Genomic DNA, 27,832 nt, shown 5'->3' with positions numbered 1-27,832 from the left:
ATAACACGGTGAGGTCACCGAGCTCGGCTACTTTGTGGGCAGACACTCGGGACGTACCGTAGCAAATAACACGAGGGTGAGTCAAATGAAAACCTTAAATATTTTTTAAAATATTATTTATTGTGCAGAAGTGGTACAAAACTGTATCACTTTTCAACATAATCTCCCCCACGCTCAATGCAAGTCCTCCAGCGCTTACAAAGTGCATAAATTCCTTACGAAAAAAATTATTTTGGTAGTCCGCGCAACCTCTCATGCTCCGCGTGGCGTACCTCTTCATCAGAACGGAACTTCTTTCCTCCCATTGCGTCTTTGAGTGGTCCAAACATATGGAAATCACTTGGGGGCAAGGTCTGCTGTGTATAGTAGATGAGGAAGACACTCAAAATGCAGGTCTGTGATTGTTGCAACTGTTGTACGGGCAGTGTGGGGCCTTGCATTGTTATGTTGCGAAATGACACCTGCTGACAGCAATCCACGTCGCTTTGATTTGATTGCAGGCCGCAGATGATTTTTTAGGAGAACTGTGTGTGGTGTACTGGTGACAGTGGTCCCTCTAGGCATGTATTGCTCCAAAATGACGCATTTTTCGTTACAAAAAAGGGTCAGCATAACCTTCCTTGCTGATGGTTCTGTTCGAAACTTCTTTGGTTTTGGTGATGAGGAATGGCGCCATTCCTCACTCGCTCTCTTCGTTTCCGGTTGGTTGAAGTGAACCCAGGTTTCGTCCTCAGTTACGATTCTTGCAAGGAAGCCATCACCTTCTCGTTCAAAGCGCCGAAGAAGTTCTTCACAAGTATCAACATGTCGTTCTCTCATTTCAGGAGTCAGCAGCCGTAGCACCCATCTTGCAGACACTTTGTGAAATATTTGCACAATATGGTGTGCTGACCCACGACTAATCTGTAAACATGCTGCAGTGTCATTCAGTGTCACTCGGCGGTTTTCCTTCACTATGGCTTCAACTGCTGCAATGTTCTGTGGAGTCACAACTCGTGCCTGACCTGGACGAGGAGCATCTTCCACTGAAGTCACACCATTTGCGAACTTCCTCCTCCATTCGTAGACTTGCTGCTGTGACAAACATGCATCACCGTACTGAACCTTCATTCGTCGATGAATTTCAATAGGTTTCACACCTTCACTACGCAAAAACCGAATAACAGAACGCTTTTCTTCACTGGTGCAAGACGCAAGTGGGGCGGCCATCTTTATACTGATACTGCGACGGTATGTGTGCATCTGCACTATGCTGCCACCTACAGGCCATTCTGCACGCTGTTTGTAGCACGCTCACCAACTTGAAGGATAGCGGCGCGAAATTTCGATTTGTTATTACAAATTTAAGTTTTCATTTGACTCACTCTCGTATAACAGTCGACTGTACTGGCAATGTTACGGACGGCGACAGTCATATCGGCGTGCACGGTTCCTCTGTGCGGAGAATCTAGACTTTTTTTAAAACTTGATTTATTTGTTACCCGTCTAGGAAATGCGGACTATATTAATTCACTGTTCGATGTAAAGATTGTGTTTATGCAGCCATATCGTAATGAGATGGAATTGGGACTGTGACTGACAGTGCCGCCGCTGAAACTACATTCAAGGAAAACTTTTGTTAGAAGTCCCCATGTCTTTATAGTAACTGTTCATTCCCTAGCATAGTCATCGGTGTGGGGTGTTCGAGATGTGGCCCATTGTAGAACGATTTTTCTCAGCCATGTTCTAGCCAACAGAGAGTGTGCCAAAGAGTTTTATATGTTATGCATTCCCCTGATAAGTAATACAAACCTCCCTGTAACAGAAGTAGCGAACAGGACTGGAACTACATCCCCTTTATTTCTGGGAGAATGGACAACAGAAACTACAAATAAAAGTCAGTTATCTTCTTACAGTAACTACTTTATCTTAAACGACAGTGGGTTAAAAAGCTGAAAGAGAAACAGTAGCACCGTGAGTGTAATACCGATAACATAGAGTATCGTCGCATCCTGACTGGTAATGAGACGCGGGTTCCTTACATTAGTGTGGAATTTAAACAGTAATCGATGCGACGGCGTCATCCAAATTCAGGAAAACAAAAGTATTAAAAAAATATATATATAAAAACACACACAAATCATGAAAATTGTATTCTGAGTGTATGCTTTTGCTGGACTTTGGATCCGAGATCAGTGTTATCTCGCCGGCCGCGGTGGTCTCGCGGTTCTAGGCGCGCAGTCCGGAACCGTGCGACTGCTACGGTCGCAGGTTCGAATCCTGCCTCGGGCATGGATGTGTGTGATGTCCTTAGGTTAGTTAGGTTTAAGTAGTTCTAAGTTCTAGGGGACTAATGACCACAGCAGTTGAGTCCCATAGTGCTCAGAGCCATTTGAATCAGTGTTATCTCATATGTTGTGTAAAACACTTTGGAGACAGAAAAGAAATGAAAACTTGACCTGTGGAATTGATTCGTGACAATGTGCGCGCGCACACCACTGCATATACTGCTCATGGAGTACGAGACACCACCACCTGATATCGGAACAAATAAATAACCGTTTTTTGTCGTTGCTGTTGCTGGCTTCCCAATGTTTCGGAAATGTATGTTCAATACCTTTCAGGACTAGCTGAAATCCCTGATTGAAGTGTATGTGTATGCAAACTCTTTTACAAAAGCTTGTTCTATGTTCCAACGAACTTAATACTGTTGGCGTCGTACTGAAATGACCAAAAAGTATGTATATTGGCCCTTAGGGGCCTCTTCGTACATTGAACGGCCATATCAGTAATGGCTATCCTGTGGTGCGGAAGAAGGAGGTAAACACGCTTCCGAAAGTAACTTCTTTCATGTTAGAATACTAGGGAGAACATTGGAATTAAATGAACACAAGAAGTTTAAGAATGTTGATTCACTAGGTATTGCCATTAAACATGTAGAATATCAACGCAAAAACCATGTCTTTGGAACTTGTTATCATACGTATGATGAATGGCTTTATACATCTATTAGTGGACATTAATCTGGGTTGTATCCTGTGGAGATACTTTTTCAATATATCTTAATAACTATATATGACGGTAGTAACTGTTCCCGAAGAACAGTTACCGTCGATGACCATGCAGCTTTGCTCGAAATGAAATGATAATTAAATAGACACCCTAGCTGCAAGCAGGCGTTGATACACTTCATTGGGGACATGTTGAAAATGTGTGCCCCGACCGGGACTCGAACCCGGGATCTCCTGCTTACATGGCAGACGCTCTATCCATCTGAGCCACCGCGGGCACAGAGGATAGTGCGTCTGCAGGGACTTATCCCTTGCACGCTCCCCGTGAGATCCACATTCCCAACATGTCCACAACACTACATTCGTAGTGATGCTGGACGCTGGGGCCTGGTGCGAAGACTATCTTCCAACTCACTAAATCATCTCATAGGTGTGCCATTGGTCGCAGGTCAGGACTTTGGTGAGGATAGTCCATCTCAGGGATGTTATTGTGCCAAGCTATTTCCTGCTTTATGACAGGGAGAACTGTCATGCTGGTACAGTCATCTCCTTTGAGGTGTTCCTCAACTTATAAAAGTACACAATGCTGTGACATGTGTTCACACCCTTCCGCATTCAGCGTTTTCTTAAGCGCAAGAAGCGGACTCTCCTTAACCAAGAAAAACACCCTATACCCTGGCACCACCTCCTCCATTCTTCACTGTTGTCACTACATGTGATGGCAGGTAACATTCTCCAGGCACTCACCAAACCCAAATCCTTCAGTAGGATCCCTACAGGTTATAGCGTCATTCACCACTCCAACCCCTCATTTCCTGTCATCCACTGTCCGGTGGCACCGCTCTTATAGACCACGTCAAGCGTCGCTTAGCACTGACTAAACAACTGTGTAGCTTGTGAGCAGCTGCTCGACCTCTGTAACCCATTTCTTTACTAGCCAGACTGCTTGTAGCACTCCCGATGATTCCTTCCGCTGACTTTATGCGATTTTTTACAACCACCCTCCAGAATGTTCAATAGTCTCTGTCTGTCAGTACATCAGAGCTGCCTGATCTTGGTTTTATACTTCGCAACACGTCAACACTCCATTTTGGCAGCTTTAGAACGCCTGAAACGTCCCTGATTGATCTGTTACTCAAGTGACATCCAATGACTAGTCCACGTTAGATGTCGCTGAGCTCTGCTTACCGACTCATCCTGCTCTTCCTGCTTCTCTACTGACAACACAGCACTTACTGCCTCCTTTTATTTTGGCGAGTCGTCCTGTCCTGGCATCTAGTGCTCATTTCCGCATAACATAGGGGTGTCCAGACACATTTTTGTTTCCGATAGTGTATAAGCGGGCCAATCCACTGCAATAATCGTTACCAGATATTCTGTTGTTGATTGCACATACAGTATAATCTAACCAGTGGCGGATACAAATAGGGCGGGTTGGGGCGGGGGGGGGGGGGGGGGTCGCCGCCCCCTCGCGGGGCTCCCGCCAGTCAGCCCGCGCGCTATTCGTTCTTTTCTTTCGTCAGTCGACTCGACTGAATCGAGTTATCGAGTAGTTGCACTTTTCTATGTAGCACGCGCGTAAGCTTCATCGTATATTATACGTTTCTGTCTGGCACATAGATAGCTAACACATACCTACCAGAAAAGTCGCGGCCATCTAGTGATCTCGATACGTTATTCTGACTGGCATTTGTTCGAGAAAAGACGCGAATATTCTAGTGTTTTCTTGTACGGAGAACCTTCGATACGTAGCGTTATAAATACGGACTATTCGCCGAACAGAAAGCTCGTTTACATTCAGGAGCAGAAATATTAAGACTGAATAATAAATAAGTGAAAAGTCGTAGTTGTAGCAAGTGCTTAATGGCTTAGCTCTGTTGCACACTCAGCCTGATATTGATTGTGCTATTGACGACGTAACTAACCAATTTCCCAGGAAGAATAGGAGCACAGAATTCATTATTTACGGAAGAGAACCACAGTTGCGACTTTTTTATATCATAAGATGGTATTGTCTTGTATATGTGTATAATCAGTTTAAATAAAATTTTCTTAAACTCTGCATCTGACTTGATCATTTTTTATTACGGTAAAAGTAAAGGTAGCTCAAGATATCTTTAGCTCCCCCTCCTTGAGGTTTTTCTGTATTTGCAACTGATTCTAACTGACAATACCAGATAGATAGTTTATAAAAGAAAATCAATTAGCAACTAACTACATTCTCACGGCTGTAGTATAATGTATTGAAAAAGAGATAAAAACTTGAGAAACGAGTAACGTATAAATCCTAAAGCAAAAAATACATTACCTCCTTTTTACAGCACAGTTCAAGATATTTTCAAGCACTGTTCACTGTTCGAGGAAGTTTTTTGTGTGCCTCTATTCAGTTTTACGGGAAAAATTACATGGTATGATGTACTGTAATCGTTCTGCCAACACCTCCGAAACATTCTCCACCAGTTTATAACTGAACGAGGTGGGACAGTGGTTAGCATGTTGGAATCGCATTCGGGTGGACGACGGTTCAAATCCACGTCCGGCCATCCAGATTAAGGTTTTCCTTGATTCCCCTGAATCACTCCAGGCAAATACCGAGATGGTTCCTTTGAAACGGCACGGCCGATTTCCTTCCCCATTCTTGAAACATTCCGAGCTTGTGATCCGTCTCTAATGACCTCGATGTTGATGGGACATTAAACACTAATCTTCCTTCCTTACAGTAGCTTATCGGTACAGTTCAGACGACTGAAGTTCAAGCTGTAAGCACAGGCAAAATGATACATGTGTACAGTCTGGGAGAATCTGGACAGAAATTAACAGGCATTTGAACGTAACACAAAACAGTTGCAGACATAGCTATCTGTGGCTGTCATACAATTTTTAAAGACACTCGTCACCGGTTCCGAGGGCTTGCGCCATTTGCAGGGGGGGGGGGGGGGGTGTTTCATTCAACCTACTGACATGACATTGAGGTGAGTTTCGAAATTAACCGTGTTTCTTTTCCAATTTAATATTTCGTAATTTAGTGAGATAGTTAAATCTTAATAGCGAGAATCCCACTTTGCATGTGTTCTTTTAGATTTTGCAACATTCATTTCACATCACGGAGCACCAGATTATCAATGCGGGACGAATTAAGAGTTTGCGAAGTATCATGAATGTGCAAAATAGTAACATCTTCAATGTGGTTTGCCTGAGGGAGGACTCGAACCTCCGGCGGGAGAGGGTAATATAGAAGTGCCTGCAAATTTTCCGAAACGAAAGTAAAGTTACAATTTACAGTCCGCTGATATGCCACGCGTAATGCTTCGTTAAAGCGGAGATATTAAGTAATTGGTTACGTTTATCTTTTCCTCATCGTCAATTAACCCTAGGATGCATGGTGCCAAAAACATACATGAATGCATATGCAGGGCCTCCAAGGCCCTGCCCTAATTTAAAATTTTCCTCTTTTCATATAATCATTCTTTGGCGTTAAATTTATTTCTGTCAAATGTATTGCCATATTGAAAGATACCTAAGATACAGTAACAGGATCTGGTGGGCCTGATTAACATTTTATTAATTTTTTTAAAAAACTCTAAGACTGAATTTTTATTAGTTACATCCATTTACATACAACATATACAACTAATTTTATTAATTCACTTATAAGTTGCAGTTTACATTTTATAACATTTATTACAACCAATTTCTTCAATTAAAACATACTCATTATTCACAATATTATGTAAATAGGCAATATTTCGACAAAAATTTATTATTCATTGTTCACATAAAATTGCATTTTTCTTAGTTTTCAACATGTGACAAACAAGAAGCACAAAGGACGCCACTATGTTCCTTACAACTGTTGGTTTTACACTTAATGCACGTCATAGCACTTTTCCTGTGTTCATTATGTGGACAATAATTGCATCTTCTTCTTTTTTCTTGAAACAGGTCGTTGGTTTGGCAGTATGACATCTTTTTGAACATCACATCTTTGCATGGCATCAATGATTTTCTTTGGAAGATAAGGGTTCTGAATATGAAGTTCCATTAGTGGTCTTACCTTTTCCTCTGCTAAATCTCTTAGGAACAAACGCCTTTTATCACTTCTTCCACTATGGTATGTCAGATGTTGGGGCGGAAAATAAAATTTCTCTGTTTATTGCTGCGACGTCCATCATATTCATCCATAATGCAAATGGCCACCTTCTTGCTTGTCTCTTGCAAGTGTAATAACGAATTTTCTGGTCCGTTTGATCTACTCCACCCTTCGTAGAGTTATAGTACTTTATTATATCTGGTTTCTTTTTTGCATGAGTTTCATCAATGTTTCTGTCGTGATGCATTGTGCTAATTAGAACTACAGACTTTTTCTTTTTGGGAACATAAGTCACCATTGTAATGTCACCTCTAAATTCAAACAAAGAGGAATGAATCGCTCTTGAGGCAGATGGTTTCATCTCATTAGGAATTTTTGGTTTATTTTGTTTGATCGTTCCCAACACTGTAATTTGCTTCTGAAGCATCTCTTCTGCCAGCTGCTCACTAGTAAAGAAGTTGTCAACAGTAATATTTTTTTGATGATCCTTCAATGCTTTTTGCAAGATCTTTCGTCACATTCAATCCAAGATTTTTCTGAATAGGTTCATGGGGCTTCCTCCCCGTGTAAACAATTCTGTCTAAAGCATATGCAGATGTTGCATCACATAACCAAAATATTTTTATGCCATACTTGGTTGGTTTAGGGGGCATATACTGGGTGAAGCTGCATCTTCCACGGAATGGGACTAGCTGTTCGTCAACTGTGAGCGAATCATTGGGAATCCTTCTATTTCTACACTTGTCAAGAAAGAGTTCCCATACATAGCGAACAGCTGCAAGTTTGTCATCTGCAGATCGAGCTTCACGGGTATGCCTGTCATCAAATCTAATCATTCTCCTTATATCCTCGAATCTATTTACTGACATGGTGGCCTTATATGTAGGATTTGCCTTTCCATCCAAGAATAATTCTCTAATAGGGGCATCCCAACTTTTCTCAACACCAGAAAGCGGTAAAAGACCAAGAGAACCCTCCATTTCAGCAATCGAAACGTATTTCCATGTTTTACCACGTAAAGCTGCCACTCTTCTGCCATCAATATTTGTGCAGTTGATGATTTCCTCTAGTATTTCCTTGGAGATGAAATAGTACCAGACATCCTTAGGTTTACAGGTTTTCAAACCACGGGCTGGACCAGGTGCCTTCTTTACGATATTATGGACAGGCATATGAAAAGTTGCAGGAGGATCTAATTTCCAAATCGTTCCATTCAGACTAATGTATGTGTGGTCTTCTATACCTTTTTGTGGTGGTTCTTCATTTTCAGACTCTGATGTAGTAATATTATCGGAAGGATTGTCATCTGCCTAAATATTCACATCTGCAGGTTCATTGGCTGATTCTTCACTACTTGCATCTTCAAAAATATTTCCTTCCTCGCAAGAATCATCTTCTTCAAACCACTGAGCCACAACACTTTCAAAATTAGCTGCATTTGCACGTACTGACACTCTTGCTTCGCGTGTCGGAGACATAGCAAAAGGCGTGTCACTCGAACAGCAGCTTGTGCAGCACTAAACGAGTCATACTCGTAACAAATGGGACCTTGCAGTAACAAACAAACTGCAGTAACAATGAGCCTGACAAGAGCAGCACAGGATAACAATACTATGGAATAATAAAACATTTGATAGCAAAAAGATCAATAATACACCGACATCGCCAATATGTGAAAGTAGTGTGTATTATGTTTTAGTTATACTATTACTACTACAGCTACTGCTGCTGTTGGCACCCCTGTTGCTGGAAATACCACTACAGTTATTGTAGAATTAATAACTGCTCCCAGACATATGTTGAAGACAGTATAGGCTAAAGAACATGTATAAATGTGTGAGGGCCTCTGAAGCCCTGCTTATGCATTCACGGTGTATGGGTAAACGTATTGAATTATACAAAAAACTCAAAAAGGTATCTCGTTCAGACTTGATAGGAGGAATGTCACAGTGTTAGTGAAAGAGTACTGGAAAGCAGTTTGAAATCAAACAAAAAATTACAGATTTTTTTTTTAAAAATGAAGACATACAAGGGCCTTGGAGACCCTGTATATGCATCCTAGGGTTAAAGCAAGTAGTGGCGCTCAATAACGTGTTCATGCCCACATCGCAATATAGATCGTTGCATACGAAGGTCTAGCTCGGTGAAGTATACCGCGGTCATACGCTTGCATAAAATATTTTAGTGACTTAACAGTTTTCGACTTACCAGTCATTCTCAGTACTCCATTAACTATTCTGTGTGGGGCCCCTATCACTAGTCTGCTGGCAGCAGCCACAAACGGATGGTGACCCCCCAACATATTTTGACGCTGCCTTGAGACGAGGAAGCGGTATTGGAGGTGACTAATAAGTTGCCACCGATTTTAGTCATTAAAACATTTTGTCCAAGTATTTGACCACAAACATTTTATTGTTAAATTATAACTCGCTTGTAACTTGACATAAAAATGTTCTGCTTTTAGTACCACGTCATACTGTAAAAAAAAAAAAATCGGCCATCAGCGATAGTTTTTTACAGTATGACTCTCTACTATAACAAGAAATCCAGAGATAGTTTTTTACAATACGACGCACTACCATAACCACAAAAGTTTTGTGTCAATTGACTCTGGCAGTTGTCCTTTTAATTGCTGTCCGTCTGTAGGAGGAGCGCCTCTAATTATTTTACAAAGAAAGGACCAGTAGAAGTGACGTTGCAACTTTGTTAAAACTTTTCATTTGTTGTTGTTAAAACAATGACGTCTCAAAAATTGGCCTCGAACATTATTTACAGCGAGCGTTTGCAGAATCAAAAATGGAAGTTTGACCCGAATCGATTCGTTCAACATTCGATAATCGATCACCTTAAGAAAAGTCTGTTTGCCATTCATTTGCAGAATTTCGACGCGTTAGTGCTTCCATCAACAATGAATTTAAGTCGATTGATCGAAATCGATTATTGTTCAAAGGAACATGATACTGTGCGCGAGGATCGCTATGGACTTCTTGTCCGCCTGAGGCACTGTTCGACATATCGAAGGCTCCAGTACATTCAGTTTTACGTGAACATCTAGCCTTGAAAAGATCCATCCCACTGGATTCCGTTCAATTTAAAGGAGACGAACCTTTGACGTATTCGCAGGTGCCGGAAGCTAAGGAGCAATCGGCTGCGTGTCCGAAGATTAACCAAAATGAAAAAAAGTGGTGCGTTTGTAAAGCACTTTAAAGAAAATAATCGTTTATTCCTTTCACCGCACTGGACACATCACAACCATTGTTTTAGAGTATCGAAGAAAAGTTAATGCTGAATTGTGCATCATTTGTTTCGTATATGGCATTGATTAAATCAAGGGACTCAACAGAAAATACCACATTCTTCTTCATCACTACTACAACAACTGTCACGCCAAACAAATGGTTATCCGCGAGAGAAAACAGTATAACGGATACAAGATTGTTAAGGTTTTCTTGGGCACTTGTTGACAAATTGGCTGTTGGCTTGTGTCTCGGGTTGTTAGGCCGAGGTCTGATGATTTTTCTGACGTTTCTCCAGCACGAGTAGCTGGCGTTGTCAAAGCTTCACCCTCCACTGCTGGTGGTAGACTGGAGTCGAGCTCGCGGCCCAGTCTACCGCCAGCAATGGACGTTGACGGTTTGACAAAACGCCAGAAAAATCATCAAACTAACTTCTTCGGTCAAACAACCCGAGACGGAAGCCAACAATCTGTCAAGCCAGTTAATGTGTCATTGACGGTATTCACCTGGGTTACTGGCTAACGACTTCTTTTGGTTCCCTTTAATTTTTATTAAAAAAAGAAAAAAAAAAAAACAACAGAGTGGACATCGATTTTCATAACCTCAAGAAACTTAAATCCTTCCAAAACCATGTTGCTGAGGTAACACCTTCGGAGTGGAAAAAATTGTTTCTGGAATTTGTTCGAATACATAAATTTTAAACGCAAAAATTTTGAGAACAATAAAATGATTTGTGCCGCAGAAATTTTGTTTTCACTGTTTTGTAGAAACTCGCAATGTGACAGACATGAACAAGCTCAAGCTCACAAGAGGACCGTACGAACTGTCCCTCGCCGATTTGATTCGTACTGATAGGGCATGTAAAGCGCACCTAGAACTTAAGCATCGATAAATAGGAAGACGCAACTCCCAACCATTTTCGAGAAAATCGAGTTTGAAAATTTTAAGCGTGCTTATATACTTTGAATGGTCGCTAATATGCAACGAGTTCGCAGACGATCGTGTAAACCTTTGGTTTCATAATCGCGAGGTCTCTGGATCGAATCTCCCTGCTGGTACTACTTTTTTGAGATTTATTTGCACCAATATTCTACGCTATGCTTCGATATTCGTGGTAAGCAGTAAAATTGTGCGACGACCGAGAAACGTTTATGAATGTAAAACAAGTCTTTTTTTTTCTTTAAATAGACAGATTGACAAAAACCGCAGACATGCAAAAATTCGCGCGTTCGATAAATCTGCCGTATGTCGCGATAATTATTGCTTTTCGTGTTTCTACAGTCAATATCATCCTGATACATCCAGTGTTGTAAGTTACACATTTTAATTGTCGCAAATGTAAATACAATAATAACATAAATAAAATGACTGTACTGATTTACGAACTTCAGCATGCTGGAATAATTGTAGGTCAGCAACTTCCGTAAATCAGCACAACGGAAAATCAGCCAAAGTTGCAAATCTCACTTTTTTTTATTCACTCTATGACTAGTTTCGGGCCGGTACCCATTTTCAGATCGCTGTAACATAGTCAAACACGGTATTTCCGAAAATGCAAGAACTACATCAAAAATGTGCAAACGAACAGTTACATAACTGCATACTGCATACAGATAACTGTATGCGCTGTAACTGTTCGTTTGCACGTTTTTAACATGGTTTTTGTATTTTCGGAAATATCATTTTTGGTTATGTTACGAAGATTTGAAAATGCGTCCCGGTCCAAGACTAATAATCAAGTTAATAAAAAAAGTGAAATTTGCAACTTCGACTGGTTTTTCGTTGTATTACACTGATCTAATTGAATGTTCCCGTGTATCCTTTTTTTCATCTCAAATCTCCCTATGACAAAAAATCTTTCCTCCTTTTTCTTGTTAAAAATTATGAAAATAGTAAATGAATAATTAAATACTGTTACTTTTCACGGCCATAATAAATCTGTTGTTACAATTACGTGAAGATGAAAAAAAGCTACTGGCAGCAAGATTCGATCCACACACCTCGTGCTTACTCGCTCGGCTGCGGACGCCTTGAACGCTAACGGCCGTGCAAAGCGTACAGAAAAAATACACCTGTAAAATGCAGGGAGCGAAATGCTATTTACAATTTGTACAGAAATCAGATGGCAGTTATAAGAGTCGAGGGGCACGAAAGGGAAGCAGTGGTTGGGAAGGGAGTGAGACAGGGTTGTAGCCTCTCCCCTTGCTATTCAATCTGTATGTTGAGCAAGCAGTAAAGGAAACAAAAGATAAGTTCGGAGCAGGTATTAAAGTCCATGGAGAAGAAATAAAAACTTTGAGGTTCGCCGATGACATTGTAATTCTGTCAGAGACAGCAAAGGACTTGCAAGAGCAGTTGAATGGAATGGACAGTGTGTTGAAAGGAGGATATAAGATGAAAATAATCAAAAGCAAAACGAGGATAATGGAATGTAGTCGAATTAAGTCGGGTGATGCTGAGGGTATTAGATTAGGAAATGAGACACTTAAAGTAGTAAAGGAGTTTTGCTATTTGGGGAGCAAAATAACTGATGATGGTTGAAGTAGAGAGGATATAAAATGCAGACTGGCAATGGCAAGGAAAGCATTTCTGAAGAAGAGAAATTTGTTAACATCGAGTATTGATTTAAGTGTCAGGAAGTCGTTTCTGAAAGTATTTGTATGGAGTGTAGCCATGTGTGGAAGTGAAAGATGGACGGTAAATAGTTTGGACAAAAAGAGAATAGAAGCTTTCGAAATGTGGTGCTACAGAAGAACGCTGAAGATTAGATGGGTAGATCACATAACTAATGAGGAGGTACTGAATAGGATTGGGAAGAAGAGAAGTTTGTGGCACAACTTGACTAGAAGAAGGGATCGGTTGGTAGGACATGTTCTGAGGCATCAAGGGATCACCAATTTAGTACTGGAGGGCAGCGTGGAGGGAGAGGGAGACCAAGAGGTGAATACACTAAGCAGATTCAGAAGAATGTAGGCTGCAGTACGTACTGGGAGATGAAGAAGCTTGCACAGGATAGAGTAGCATGGAGAGCTGCATCAAACCAGTCTCAGGATTGAAGACCACAACAACAAAACGACATAACTTTCAGACTCAATTTTCTGAAAAACTGTTGAGTGCTGCGTCTTTCTGTTTACACATATTGTGGTGCCAGTTGTACCCTACAGTCCCTGTCAGTATGAATGACATCGGTGAGAGAAAGTTGGTACGGTCGCCTCTTCCGTTGGATAATGGCGTTAGGAGGTGATGGTGCGTGCCGTTAAAGAAGGAGCCCACCGGCATTTGCGCGAACGTAGCCGCCGTAGCTGAGGTACGTAGCCCAGTGCCGCTGCGTGAGAGTAGGGTCCACTGCGCCTAGTGCTGCGGGCCGGCGGCTGAGCGGCTGAGCGGCTGGCGGTGACAGCGTCAATCAATACGCTTCACACCCGCGCCGGCTGCCGCAGACAGCCAACACTTGCCGCTCAGCAACGGCAGTGCGTCACGTGTGGCGTGGGAGGGTGTGATCTGCCGTCGGCCCGCAGTATTGAAGTGCTGAGTTCTTACTCGAGAGAAGCACGTTTCAAATCCCAGTCCAGCTGTCCCGATTTAGGCGCTCTGCAATTCACCTGAAATAGGGTAGTGTATAACTTTGAAGTGTTTTTGTTATGCGTGTTGGTATTCATTTATCGATCTTCATATTTTATTAGTTAGTTCACCGTTGCTGTCTGAGTTCAATCCCGCGTCCGGCCATCCCGATTTAGGTTTTCCGTGATTTCCCTAAATCACTCCAGGCAGATGCTGGAATGGTTGCTTTGAAAGGGCACGGCCGACTTCCTACCCTGTGCTTTCCTAATCCGATGAGACCGATGACCTCGCTGTTTGGTCTCTTCCCCCAAAACAACCCAACTGTCTGAGTTCTGATATTAGGATTTTGTCATCTAGAGACAGGCGAACTGTGACCCGCCAGGTTAGCCGAGCGCACTAACACGCTACTTCCTGGACTCGGGTAGGCGTGCCGGCCCCGTATCGAATCCGCCCGGCGGATTACCGACGAGGGCTGGTGTGCCGGCCAGCTTGCATGTGGTTTTTAGGCGGTTTTCCACATCCCCGTAGGTGAATACCGGACTGGTCCCCACGTCCCACCTCAGTTACACGCCTCGCAGACATCTGACCACTTCCGCACTATTCCATGGATTACACTAGTCGCAGACAGTTGGGGTGCACTAATTCCTTCCCGGGGGGTACGGGGTGGCGGCAGGAAGGGCATCCGGCCACCCCTTCAACTAACATTGCCATATCCGATTAACCATGCCTACCCTGCGTATCCGTTCAAATGTGTGTGAAGTCTTATGGGATTTAACTGCTAAGGCCATCAGTCCCTAGGCTTACACACTACTTAACCTAAATTACCCTAAGGACAAACATATACACCCATGCGCGAGGGAGGACTCGAACCTCCGCCGGGATCAGCCGCACAGTCCATGACTGCAGCGCCCTAGACCCCTCGGCTAATCCCGCGCGGCTGCGTATCTGTGGGAAAATCGGCACAAGCAAAAGAAAAGAGAGATAGGCGAACTGTGGATGTCAGAAAATGGACTGTCAAGTGGAGAAATCGGAACATTTCCGACGTATTCTTCTGGGAGTTGAGCAGAGAGGTGTCAGCAGAGGAGGCAGCTGGAAACATTTGCCCCCTGTATTGGGATAATGCTATTGGACAGAGCACGGGAAGAAAATGGTTTTCTCGTTTTAAGGAGGATCGTTTTGACATTAGTGATTCCCCACGTTCAGGAATCCACAATGATCACGTCAGTGTGCTCCAGAATTGGCATATGTGATGAACTGCGAACATTCCACCACCGTGCCACATTTGCATCCAACGGGGAAGATTCAAAACTCGAGTGTGTGGGTACCGCATGCTCTAAGCCAAAATCACAAAAAATCAGTGGGTGAGTACGTGTGCATCTCTGCTTGGACATCATCAATTGGCTCGTAAACAACAACGACCATTCCTACTCTGTATCTTTACTGGTGATGAAAAATGGCGTCTTTATGTTAGCATGAGAAAAAAGGAGTGATTGAGCCCAGACAAAGCAGTAACTCCCCGTACAAAAACCAGAGCGCATCTGGTGGAACAGCGACGGTGTGGTGCACTGAATTGCTTCCCCAAGGTGTAACCATCACTACTGACATCCATTGTCAACGAGATGTCTCGCAGACGCAATCCAAGATCAACGATGAGGAAGACTACTTGAAGTGATGCTACTCCACCACATCGCACGCCCGTATTCTGAACCTACACAGGAATTCGGTGGGAAGTCATTCCACACTTGCATACAGGTGTTTAAATTTTTTATGAGTTTCTCAAATGGCTTCGATTCGACGACATGTTAGGATTCATTTTAGTAACAGGAAAGTTTATTATGCAGTGTCCACACTAGCTTGAGGCACACCGCTGCCAACTGCTGCAATGCCAAAAGGCTCTCCAGTGCTTCTCTACGATATTCTTTTAATCGGATTACTGCTACTGGCTGCGCTGTCGATATCTGAACGCCTAGGATTGATTTCTCTTTTTCGCTTTCCTCGATCGGACCGTGTCTGCACTGTTGCTCTTTTTTTTTCTTTTTTTGAGGCTCAAACTGTGAGCCCTAATTGTTCATTTTTCAGGAAAGCCCAGTTTACATAGAAACATATTTGTTCTACTGATCTGGCTACAAAATTAACGTAGTCGCTTAAATGCGGCCTCGGATTTTCTCCAGTCGTAGAGTTAGAATCTGATTCCATGATTTAGTTTCCACTGTCAGTCCACTAACAAAGTAGTCCTAACGCGAACTTCGTATACAAACAACAATAAACAGCCAACACCTAGTTATTCTCTCTCGCACTCGATTGTTTGCATCAATAGCGCGCATCGCGGCCTAGCCATACACCTAAATGACCCTTTTTTAACTTGTCAGAAAATTATTTCCGCGGGCGGCGGGGTGTCATTTTTGTCATAAATATCAAGTATGTAACTCACGATTAATGGACTCACAGGTAACAGGAGTTAAAGAGTCCGTTAATTTTTTAAAAAACAACTTAAAAGTTAATCCGTTACCCGAAAACTTAACTTCGTTATGGAGCTACCTGACATAAGTAACGGCTCTGGCCACAGAAATTGAGAGTGGCCGGGAGAGTGGTGTGCTGACTACATGCCCCTCCATAGGCCGGTATTACACTATCAAATTTCTTTGTCCAATATCTTTGTCAAACAAATTTGATGGTGTAACAGGGAGCTTTGTCAAATGTCGTCAAATATTTTATCAAATCTAGGGCCTCGCTGTAGATTTGACCAAAGAAGTCGCTTGTCTTCTGTTCACTGCAATGTGGTATGTTACCATGTGGAGCGCTAGCATCGCTGCAGCGTTCTGTCATTTGTAGTGTTTTTATAAACATTGCCGGTAAATACAATTGGTATGTACCGACAACTACAAAATTAATAGAGATTTATGAAGCTGACGAGGTGCTTTACAACGTGAGGCACCCTGAATACAAAAATAGATAAGAAGATTGGAGACCTAACCTAACCTAACCCTCTCCTGTAACAAGGAATCGGGAGTGTTACAGTGAGCCTGTCTTCTGCAGGTATAGCAGTTCTCAAGTGAGTATTGTGCTTTGTGATGTGAGGATAAACTTCACTGGGCAAATACTGAAATGTATGCTCATCCATTCGGAAGTAATTTATGTACGACTTGACGTCCTCCACAACAAGCTCACGTAACAAGTTTTGTTGAATGCTTTTATCGTGTCGTCGTAAAACCCACGGCTTCACCCAGGTACGTTTCCTTTTTTTCTCCCGCTTCTCTTCCGCATGTTTACACAGTGCAATTGTAGTACATGCAATTGCTGCGATTAATTACAAGTTGTTGTTGTCGTCAGCCATCTTGAACTTTGACGAAAAATATGATGACAGTGTAATACCACAGTCTAACAGAATAGTCGCGACACTCATTGCTGTAAAAGTTGTTATGGTTTGACAGATGGAGCGACACTAGCGCTCCAAGCGGCGAGTAAGGTGAACATCAGACGCGTCGTAGGCATGTTTGTTTTGCATCCATTTCCTACGTAATTTACGAAATATTTGAGTTATTTTTGTGGTGTCACTGCCAGACACCACACTTGCTAGGTGGTAGCTTAAATCGGCCGCGGTCCATTAGTACATGTCGGACCCGCGTGTCGCCAGTGTGTGATCGCAGACCGAGCGCCACCACACGGCAGGTCTCGAGAGACGTACGAGAACTCGGCCCAGTTGTACGACGACGTTGTTAGCGACTATACTGACGAAGCCTTTGCTCTCATTTGCCGAGAGACAGTTAGAATAGCCTTCAGCTAAGTTAATGGCTACGACTTAGCAAGGCGCCAATTGTCACAGTGCATGTATCTTACGAGTCTCATTTGTATCGTCAAGAGAGATGTATCACAAGGATTGATTAAAAGTTAAGTATATTCCAAAGATACGTATTTTCTTTATAGTATTCAATACGTATCCTGTTCCAGACTTGACGCCAGTCGGCGTGTGTGTACGCGTGCCTTTCGGCTTCCTCCTCAGTGTGGCGTGACTAGCTTGTTACGCCAAAACAATTTTCTTGTCTCCAAGGGTTTGTGTAGTACCAGAAGGCATATATGTTTCTAAAAATGATTCTAAAATAAGCGCAAGTAGGGACAAAAACCATGAATCGAGTAGCAAGCTACAACACATTCGTGAAGAAACTCTTGTGAAGTTGGATAGCATTGCAATTTACCTCGTTGATATCAAAAGAATATAAACACATTGATTCACACATAAGAAGCACAGACATGTACCTCTTCATGCAAACGATATCGACAGCTCATTTATCGTTCTGTAGGCCTATCGTGTTTGTCATTGTCGCCTGTTGCCACAAGTACGACCTTCATCTTTATATTATTCTAAGTGGGACAAGCAACTGCCAAATAGTGGGTGAAATATGTTGAAGACATTATAATGAGCTGATTATATTACATTTCACGCAAAACCAAATATTTGAATCGATTGCAAACAATCTGTCAGTGAACAAGGTGCTAACAAAATAATGTCATCACACAAAGGAGGCAAGGAAAATTAAGTGACTAATAACAGAAGTGAATGAAATGCATACCAAACATTACGATTTTGTAAAATACGAATAACTGCACTTAATCTAACCACTTCATCGTCAAAGCAGGTCTGTGTTGACGATTCACACGAATCTGGCACTGATAGATGGACAGCTGCACTGGCTGCCTCTGTGTCATAGGACTGTTTTACAGCTTTAGATGGGTTGTCGAATCTTTGTGGCAGTTTCCTCTTCATCGTCAGTTGAGGTGGCTTATTTGGGATGTCAAACAGTGTGGGTACTGCATTCCACACGAGTTTATTATTATCTGCGTGCATGAACTGGTTTTGTTCGAAGTGTAGCGAACAAAACCTAATATTATTATACATTTAAACTGGGTCTTTTTTCACAAGGTCTTCTCGTCTGCTATTAACTAGCCATTTTCTGCTCCTAAAACGAAACATTATTCATTAATACACATGTAGTTTGCAAGTGAATCCTGACGATAGAGTTTAGTAACATGGTGGTATATACCTCTCACGATCATTAGGAAACCTAAAAAAAGACAGCTTTGGTGTCTTCTTCCTGTTTTTGCTGCAATTTATTGCGCTACAAACGCTCCCGCTAGTAAAAACCATAGTAGAAATCATAATAAACAACCACTATTCGCTTTCACGATCGCGCCGAACTCAAATTTAAGCTACTTGCCGCTTGGAGCGCTGCTGGCGCGGTAGGCAACAAAATCGAGGCGAAGTGTCGCGATTGTTATGTTAGACTGTGGTAATACCCCTTTTTAGCGCCACGTCAAAGATCTTTGTCAAATATATTTGACGAATATTTGATCACATCTTTGACCAAATCTTTGACAAAGACATTTGATAGTGTAATACCGGCCATACCTGCAACCAGTGACGCCCATTGGATGAGGATGGCATGACGGTTGGTCGGTACCGTTGAGTCTTCCGAGGCCTGTTCGGACGGAATTTAGAGTTTTAGAATCTCGGTATTCATGCCTTTTAACCGGAAGTGCTACGTTACAAAACGAGGCTCGGCCCTGTGGTGCTGTGTGGTGTGGTGTGATGTGTGTGGGAGTGAGACGTAGGCAGGCAGCGGCAGAGGCGGCGGCGGGGTCTGACCCAGAGGCAGAGCGCTGGTGTGCGCTGCGCTGCGGCGCTGTGCTGTACGGTGCGTGGGCGGTCGATACGGCGGACTGGCCCGCTCCGGCCGCCCGGCACAAACAGCCACCGCTGCCCGACCGCCTCCACCTGCCTGCCGCATAGCGGCACGGGGGCGGCAGGGACGACACAGTCCCGCGAGCATGTCTTGGAGCAAGCGGCTCGTAGGGCTGCTGGGTATCCGTGTAATCCGTGTATTCAGAGGAGCACTATTCGGACCACAGCCCTGAGACCGTGATCTAGGTTCTTTCCTATATTATTAGGCCAATCTCGAGGTAATTACCTTAATGAGATCAGTTCCTGCTTCCTACTTCATCTTTAATCAAGATTAACTACAGCTCCATCTTAAAGTCCGCGATACTTGGAACTTTTAATTTCCTTTACCTAATAGTGCATGTAGCCTTTATACAAAGTAGGGTGAAAGGCCATTCGTGCCCGAAACTCTTCACCATACAGCCGGCCGCTGTGACCGAGCGATTCTAGGCGCTTCAGTCTGGAACCGCGCGACCGCTACGGTCGCAGGTTCGAATCCTGCCTCGGGCATGGATGTATGTGATGTCCTTAGGTTATTTAGGTTTAAATAGTTCCAGGGGACTGATGACCTCAGATGTTAAGTCCCTTAGTGCTCAGAGCCATTTGAACCTTCACCATACAACGCGGAAGTGCATTTCAAAACAAAAATACTCTTTGTATATATGCAGACTGAAGGGAAAAATTAAAATTCGTACCATGGCCAGTATTTGAACCCGGGTCTCCTAGCCAGCAGGCAAATACTCTAACAATTACGCTCCCCGGTGCAGTGGCAGTGGACAACTTCACGGAATACCCTAGCACGTCTCTCTCCTCAGTCCAAATCCCCATTCACTCCTCGCCCCACTTAGTATTCCCCCTAAATTGGAGCAGCATTGGAGAGGCTCTCCAACTGTTTGGAACAGCACCTCAGCACTGAACGAAATGGGGGGTCCTACCTCGATACCCATGCATAGATCCTCTAATCAAATGAAAGTGTATGGTTCAAATGGCTCTGAGCACTATGGGACTTAACATCTGAGGTCATCAGTCCCCTAGAACTTAGAACTACTTAAACCTAACTAACCTAAGGATGTCACACACATCCATGCCCGAGGCAGGATTCGAACCTACGACGGTAGCGGTCGCGCGGTTCCAGACTGAAGCGCCTAGAACCGCTCGTCCACACAGGCTGGCTGAAACTGTATACTTCCACAGATCGTTTCAAGTCTCCGACATCCATGACGTATATATGTATGTGCTAGAGTAGTCCGTGCAGCCGGCCGAAGTAGCCAAGCGGTTCTAGGCGCTACAGTCTGGAACCGCGCGACCGCTACAGTCGCAGGTTCGAATCCTGCCTCGGGCATGGATGTGTGTGACGTCCTTAGGTTAGTTAGGTTTAAGTAGTTCTAAGTTCTAGGGGACTGATGACCTCAGAAGTTAAGTCCCATAGTGCTCAGAGCCATTTTTTTAGTCCGTGCAATTATGAAAAGTCACTGTGTCAGAGTGGCATAGTGGTTGGCACATCCGCCTAGTTATCAGGAGACCTGGGTTCAAATCCCAACTTGGTACAAATTTTCATTCATCGCTTTAGTCTGCATGTGTTCATCATAGATGTTTGAGTCTTGAGAAGGTCTCTGGAACCGCAAGACTTGAAAAGTTCTCTGGCACCGTAGAGTTTCATTTGATTACAGCACCCAGGCGTGAATGGCAGTTTCGAGTGAGGAGGGAGGCGTGCTAGAATAGTTTGTGCAGTTGTGCAAAGCCACTGTGCCAACAAGGTGGCTTAGTGGTTAGCGCATCTGCCTAGTGAGCAGGAGATCAGAGTTCGAATCCTGGTTGTCTAATGATCTCGATGTCAGCGAGATTTTAAATCCATCTAATCTTGGCCTTGGTACGAATTTTCAGCCGTCGCTCCGGTCTGCACAGGTACATCACGGATGTCTAGACTTGGAAATGCCTCTGGAACCTTGTATTTTGATTTGAAAATTTTATGTTCTTAAATGCTTTTATAAAATAAGCCCATACCTGGACAACTCCCATGCCAAACCACACTCCACCGATACTGTACTACATGACCTCTTATTTTCTAGCAATGACAAAGCTGCTGAATCTGTGAAAGGAAGCAGTCAGTGATTATGCGAGTTGCCAGCTCGACATCCGGCAGTCGTGACCACAACTGGTACAGAAATGTTTCAGAATGTTCGTACAAGCACAATTTAGCCTTCAGTCACAACAGTGCTAATTAGCTTTTACTCAAAACAGTTCGTAACATATGGGCGACACAGAACGCAAGAAAATATTACTACAATTTGCAATCCTACTTTTAAATAAACAAAATCTTAGGCACAATAATAAAAATCAGTACGGAAATCTAAAAGCAGTTCCACGTTTCCCTTTCTCAGTCTTTGACAACTATTTCCTTTCGTAGTGTTCGACGAGTAATCGATAGTGCTGCAAACATATGAAATGTAATGGATGAAGTAATATAAAAATTATGAATTCTGTGATGAAGCCGGCCGGTGTGGCCGAGCGGTTCTAGACGCTTCAGTCTGGAACCGCGCGACCGCTACGGTCGCAGGTTCGAATCCTGCCTCGGGCATGGATGTGTGTGATGTCCTTAGGTTAGTTAGGTTTAAGTAGTTCTAAGTTCTAGAGGACTCATGACCTCACATGTTAAGTCCCATAGTGCTCAGAGCCATTTGTGATGAATTTACTCATACTGCCTTCATTTTACCCAGTAGAAAGACGCAGACAATTTAATAAGCATTTCCCCGTAAGTTTACAAAGGCTATGCTCTTCTCTCAGCTGCCAAAGGAACTTTACGCGTGGACCTCCTCAAAGCAGCAGCAGGTGGTCGTGAAAGGCTGTTAAGAAAAGAGCTCTAACGGGAGACCTGGAGCGACAGCTCTACCTACTGTTGTTTACTGCACTGTCAGAGGATTACATCGCTCCTAGACTGAGCAAAACTAAATCTGTTCCTCATTTGCCCACTCAACCAAGGAAGCTTATCTCCAGATAATGGAACTCTACGAGCTCTTTGCAAGCGCCAGATCGTTTTCTGTGGATGTCCGTCTGTTTTCTCTGCCAAAATTCCTTATTAAGACACTAGTCCTCAACTTAAATTTTCACAAAAGAGAAACACCTTAAAGTGAGGGGTAAGCAACCACCTCACAGAAGGTATCAATGTCGGCACGTGTAGGTAAGTAGGTGTCCCATAGACAACGATAACATTAAAGAAACATTACATCTTGTGTGCAAAGATAGATTTGGATAGAAATCCACCATAGTTTAATTTCAAGAGACGTAGCTGGAAATAATAAGCGAAAACTACGTTATATCAAAATCCATAATCTACATTTATGTACGATGAAAATGGCCTTTATGGAAGACGTAATTCGATTGCACTATCGCAGTAAAAAATGAGATGTAAGAAACTATTGTCAGGATGGAGTAATGTGTATTTTAACCGCTGTCACTCCCCAGTACGGGCGAATATGCTAACATTTGCGCTACCTAGCATGGTGGGAACTCGTGAATGATGCAGGAAAACAAAGCAAGAAAAAAAAACTCGTATTAATTATGAATCTGTTAACATTATCATTCATCAGTTTCAGAGAAAGAAAAAAAAATTCGACATTTGCCGGTCCAAGAAGGTATAGCAGTAGGATATCGGATTTCTACCACCAGAACAATCGTTAGAAATTCTGTCCGGGGTTCTTAAGTTTCCGTCATTTGGCTCTGAGTACTATGGGACTTAACTTCTGAGATCATCAGTCCCCTAGAACTTAGAACTACTTAAACCTAACTAATCTAAGGACACCACACACATCCATGCCCGAGGCAGGATTCGAACCTGCGACCGTAGCGGTCGCGAGGTTCCAGACTGTAGCGCCTAGAACCGCTCGGCCACCCCGGCCGGCTTCCGTCATTTCCATATCTCATTTTCGGCGAATATCGGTCCGGGTTTGCTCCGTAAATGAAGACGTTATAGACTCCGAAACCACGAAAAATAAAAATTTAGTAGACTTTATTCGCTCAGATCAGGCAGCACAGTCGATAGAACAACCATTAACACTTTTTAAAGCAGTTTAGTAAGGAAGTTTTAATTACTATGGAATCAGTGAAGGCTTGCGTGTTAGTGCCTGTCTTGAATATTAATTACCTTACTACCTCTTTAGTAATAGCGCAAGCCAAGCATTGACACTTGAAATCACTTTACAGTCTTTGTCTAAGCTACAGTCTTCCTGATAGTTAGCTACATGAAGTGGCAGTAGTCGGTACGTGTTAGTGTTATTGCGCAGTTCATAAATCTGAGCTGTCCCTGTGTCCTGAATAAGTGTTACGGTAAGTCTCGAGACGGAACACGCCCCTTAGATCCCATGACCAGCTACAGCCCCGTAAAGTTTCCGGTAAGCGAACTGCCGCTTCTCAATGAATTAGTGGGTACTAACAACACTGGACTAGGTTGCTTACTGCTAGAGTCTACTGTCTTAACGAAATTTGTGTACAATGCGACGTTCATGGTAATAAGACAATTTCCCTGTCGAATCTCGACATGTCAGAGCTACGACTTAACTGATTTAAAATTTAGGAAATTTATTTCATCGGCCAACGTAAGTTTTAATGTATTAAATTTCGTACGTGTTATTTTCATTTTAGATCAAACTGTAGATACTGAGGTGACAAAAGTCATGAAATACCTCCTAATATCATGGCGGACCACCTCCACCCGGCGTAGTGCAGCAAATCGAAGAATCGAAGTGGCATAGACAAGTCGAATTGGCAGAGACTCAACAAGAAGTCGTCGGAGGTCCCCTGCACAAATGCTGAGCCATGCTGCCATTATAGCCGTCCATAATTACGAATATGTTGCCGGTACAGGATTTTGTGCACGAGCTGACCTCTCCATAATATCCCATAAATGTTCGACGGGATTCATGTCGAACGATCTGGGTGGCCAAATCATTTCCTCGAATTGTCAAGAATGTTCTTCCCCCCCTCCCCCCCCCCCACCAATTAATGAACAGTTGTGACCCGGTGATGTGACATCGTTATTTGGGAACATGAAGTCCATGAATGGCTGCAAATGGTCTCCAAGCAGCCGAACATAACCATTTCCAGTTAATGATCGGTTCATTTGGATCGGAGGACCCAGTACTTTCCATGTTAACACAGTCCACACCATTACAGAGCCATCACCAGCTTGCATAGTGCCTTGTTGACAACCTGGTTCCGTGCTTCGTGGGGGTCTGCGTCACACACGAATCCTACCAAAGTCGCTGGGGGTGATGTCGTGCTGTTAGCAAAGACACTCGAATCGGTCATCTGCTGCCATAAGCCAACTTTCGACGCACTGTCCTAATGGATACGTTCGTCGTATGTCCCAGTTTGATTTCTGCTATCATTTCGTGCAGCGCTGTTTGTCTTTTTGCACTGACATACAAATGCCGCTTTTGCTGGTCGTTAAGTGAAGACCGTCGGCCACTGTGCTGTCCGTGGTGAGAGGTAATGCGTGAAATGGTTTTTCTCGGCGCACTCTTGACACTGTGGATCTCGCAATATTGATTTCCCTAACGGTTTACGAAATGGAATGTCCCATGCGTCTAGGTCCAACTACCATTCCGCGTTCAAAGCCTGTTAAATCCCGCCGTGCGGCCGCAATAACGTCGGAAACCTTTTGATATGAATCACCTGCGTAGAAATAACAACTTCGTGAATGCAGTGCCCTTTGACACTTCGAGTACGCGACATTACCGCCATCTGTGTATGTGCACATGTCTATACCGTGACTTCTCCCATCTCAGTGTATACACACAATTGACTACTATGTTCCAGTACTAGGAACAATATGAGTTCGTTAAAGGGTTAACTGATTAGAAATTTACGTCCTGCTGTAAAGAGAATTGTTTCGTGTACCACAGAATATGTAACTAGAAAATCAGTGCTGGATATTGCGTGTTGTCAACATGAGTTGTAGCTTTTGCCAATATTCCGCGCCGTGTGCGCACAGCCATAATCAATTTATTTAGCGCAGCTAGTCGTCCCAGATACCGGGCGCATTGCTGACCTGACATTTTGCGTAGAGAAACACACACACACACACACACACACACACACACACACACACACAGAGAGAGAGAGAGAGAGAGAGAGAGAGAGAGAGAGACGGTAAATTTAAAGCTTTGTAACTGGAGCAGAAGAGCGGACTCTACAAATTCCGAACTTTGTTTGCGAAAACAATGGCTCCATAAAACGATAAATTTTCTGTATAATCAAACGATGTGACTTTTACGAGTGTTAGGCTAATTTAAATTTACAGTAAAAAACAAAAAACTTACCTTTCGGACGCTGGTTGTATAAACAAAGAACTATCCAAATTCTAATTACCAACGACGTCTGCCTTCTGTCTGCTGCCTGTCGGCTCTCCCGGTTCAGAAGAAATATTTTTGCAAGAAGGGAACAACAGGTGTGGGGCTGTACGTGTAATCCAGGCCACGAAACCGCCTATAATAATCAGCAACAGTGCGCACGGTGTCACTCATTTGCTAATGTAGAGGCAGAGAGCGTGTCGATTCAGGAACTATTTTAAAGAGCGACAGTAACTTTTGCAGACCCCGTCTCGCCAGTTTAACGAATTCTGCAAACGCCAGCACTGATTTCTTCGCACTGAAGTTACTGCGCGTCACTATCAGTTCACTTGTTTCAAGACCAAGTGCATAAAGAATATGAATCATTCGTTATGTCAGACATTGTTGAGCATACCTACAACAGCAGAAGAAAGAAAACTACTTCTATTACTCGTTATAAAAGTATAAATGGCTCAGAAAGTAGTTCAATATACATCAACAAAATTTTTTCATCCTTTGCCCAGCAAAAAAAAAAAAAAAAAAAATTGACAGTGGTAAAGAAAGTTTTAAATCTAACCTAAAATGGATTCTTCTGAACTTCTATTCCACAGACGGATTTTCTAATCTAAAAACTGATAGCCTGTAAAAAGAAACAATTTTTTAAGTGCTGTTATTTGAATAGGCGTGAAAAATAGTATGTTCATTACTACCAAATTTCGGCCACTGTGCCATTTAGGAACTTGTAAATGGTCAGCACGTAGCCATCCACTGAAACTAATCATGCACACACATCCTGTAAACCGACTCGTTTCACATCGTTTCGATAAAGAACTGTATGGAATATTTAACTAAATACCTAACTTACGAATTCAGGTACTGTCAAATAGGATGAAGATCGCAGCAAATAACGTGTAGGCAACGTTTCCTAACTCGTGGTTCTGACTCAAAGATAAGAAGTATTACATGAAACCTATTCATATTCAATGAAAATAATCTGTTATTTCACATTTCACTTTTTATAACATAATGCATTAGTAAGAAATTCTATACAATTTTTGTAATATAAAGAATGAACAATAATTTTAGGAATTCTTTTGTACTTTAACAAAGAAATTATGACTGCTGCCGCTATTTTTTTTTCTTTTGTTGGAGTTATTTTACTGTAATTCATACTCGGAAAACTGCTTTCGTACTTTTCCAGAGAGAGAGAAAAGATTTTTCTTCAAGAAGGTAGTAAATTTTTTTTTTTTATTCCCCAAATTCTACTTGTCTCCCCTGCAATTTCCACGCAATGTCGCTCCTTATCATCTTGAAGCTGCCGTGGCACAAACTTCGCCCTTCTCACATTCAGTTATTCTGACAGAATATCTTTAAATATGCCATATCATATTCCAAAAGTGTCGGAGGTCTTGGATGGTGTGTCTGCGATCTTGCAAAATCAGTTCGCTCACTTTCCGAATTTTTTCTGGTGCGACGGTAGTTGTCGGCGAACCGGAACGGTCGTCGTCATCAGTCGATGAACGCTTATACCAATCGTAGGTCTGTATACAGCCAAAAGCGTTCCTGCAGTGGTTTTTCCAGGTTTAAAACATAACACTCACGCGCTGCTCTTTTAGATCAAACATCGCATAACCGCAAACCCCCTAAACACGACAGTGGAACATGTTCACCAACAGCTCGACAGTCCTCACACATCGTAGTCACTTGCCACACCGATTCAACAACAATGCACGCAGAAGACACGAAGCGGTATTTCAGTTTACTCGTGACCATCTGCACGCTAAAATCGTATTTCGGAAACTTCCGGATACCACCTCGCATCACGCCCCAATCAAAAGATAGTAAGGGTCGGATCCGACATGCTTGCCTATGGTTGTTCAAAAATGGTTCAAATGGCTCTGAGCACTATGGGACTC

General features: G+C 42.9%; 1 protein-coding gene and 1 non-coding gene across 6 annotated transcripts in view; both read right to left on the bottom strand.

The window, feature by feature from the left end:
• The window catches only part of LOC126235831 (phospholipid transfer protein C2CD2L), a 624,312-nt gene that overhangs the window by 452,696 nt on the left and 143,784 nt on the right, over positions 1-27,832 (bottom strand). The gene's annotated exons all lie outside the window — the stretch shown is intronic.
• Trnat-ugu (transfer RNA threonine (anticodon UGU)) lies at positions 3,194-3,268 on the bottom strand. Its single transcript has one exon. It is a non-coding gene; the product is annotated as a tRNA-Thr (tRNA).

This window comes from Schistocerca nitens, chromosome 2, assembly GCF_023898315.1.
Source record: "Schistocerca nitens isolate TAMUIC-IGC-003100 chromosome 2, iqSchNite1.1, whole genome shotgun sequence".
NCBI classification, from domain to species: Eukaryota; Metazoa; Arthropoda; class Insecta; order Orthoptera; family Acrididae; genus Schistocerca; species Schistocerca nitens.
This window is presented reverse-complemented; position numbering and strand designations above follow the sequence as displayed.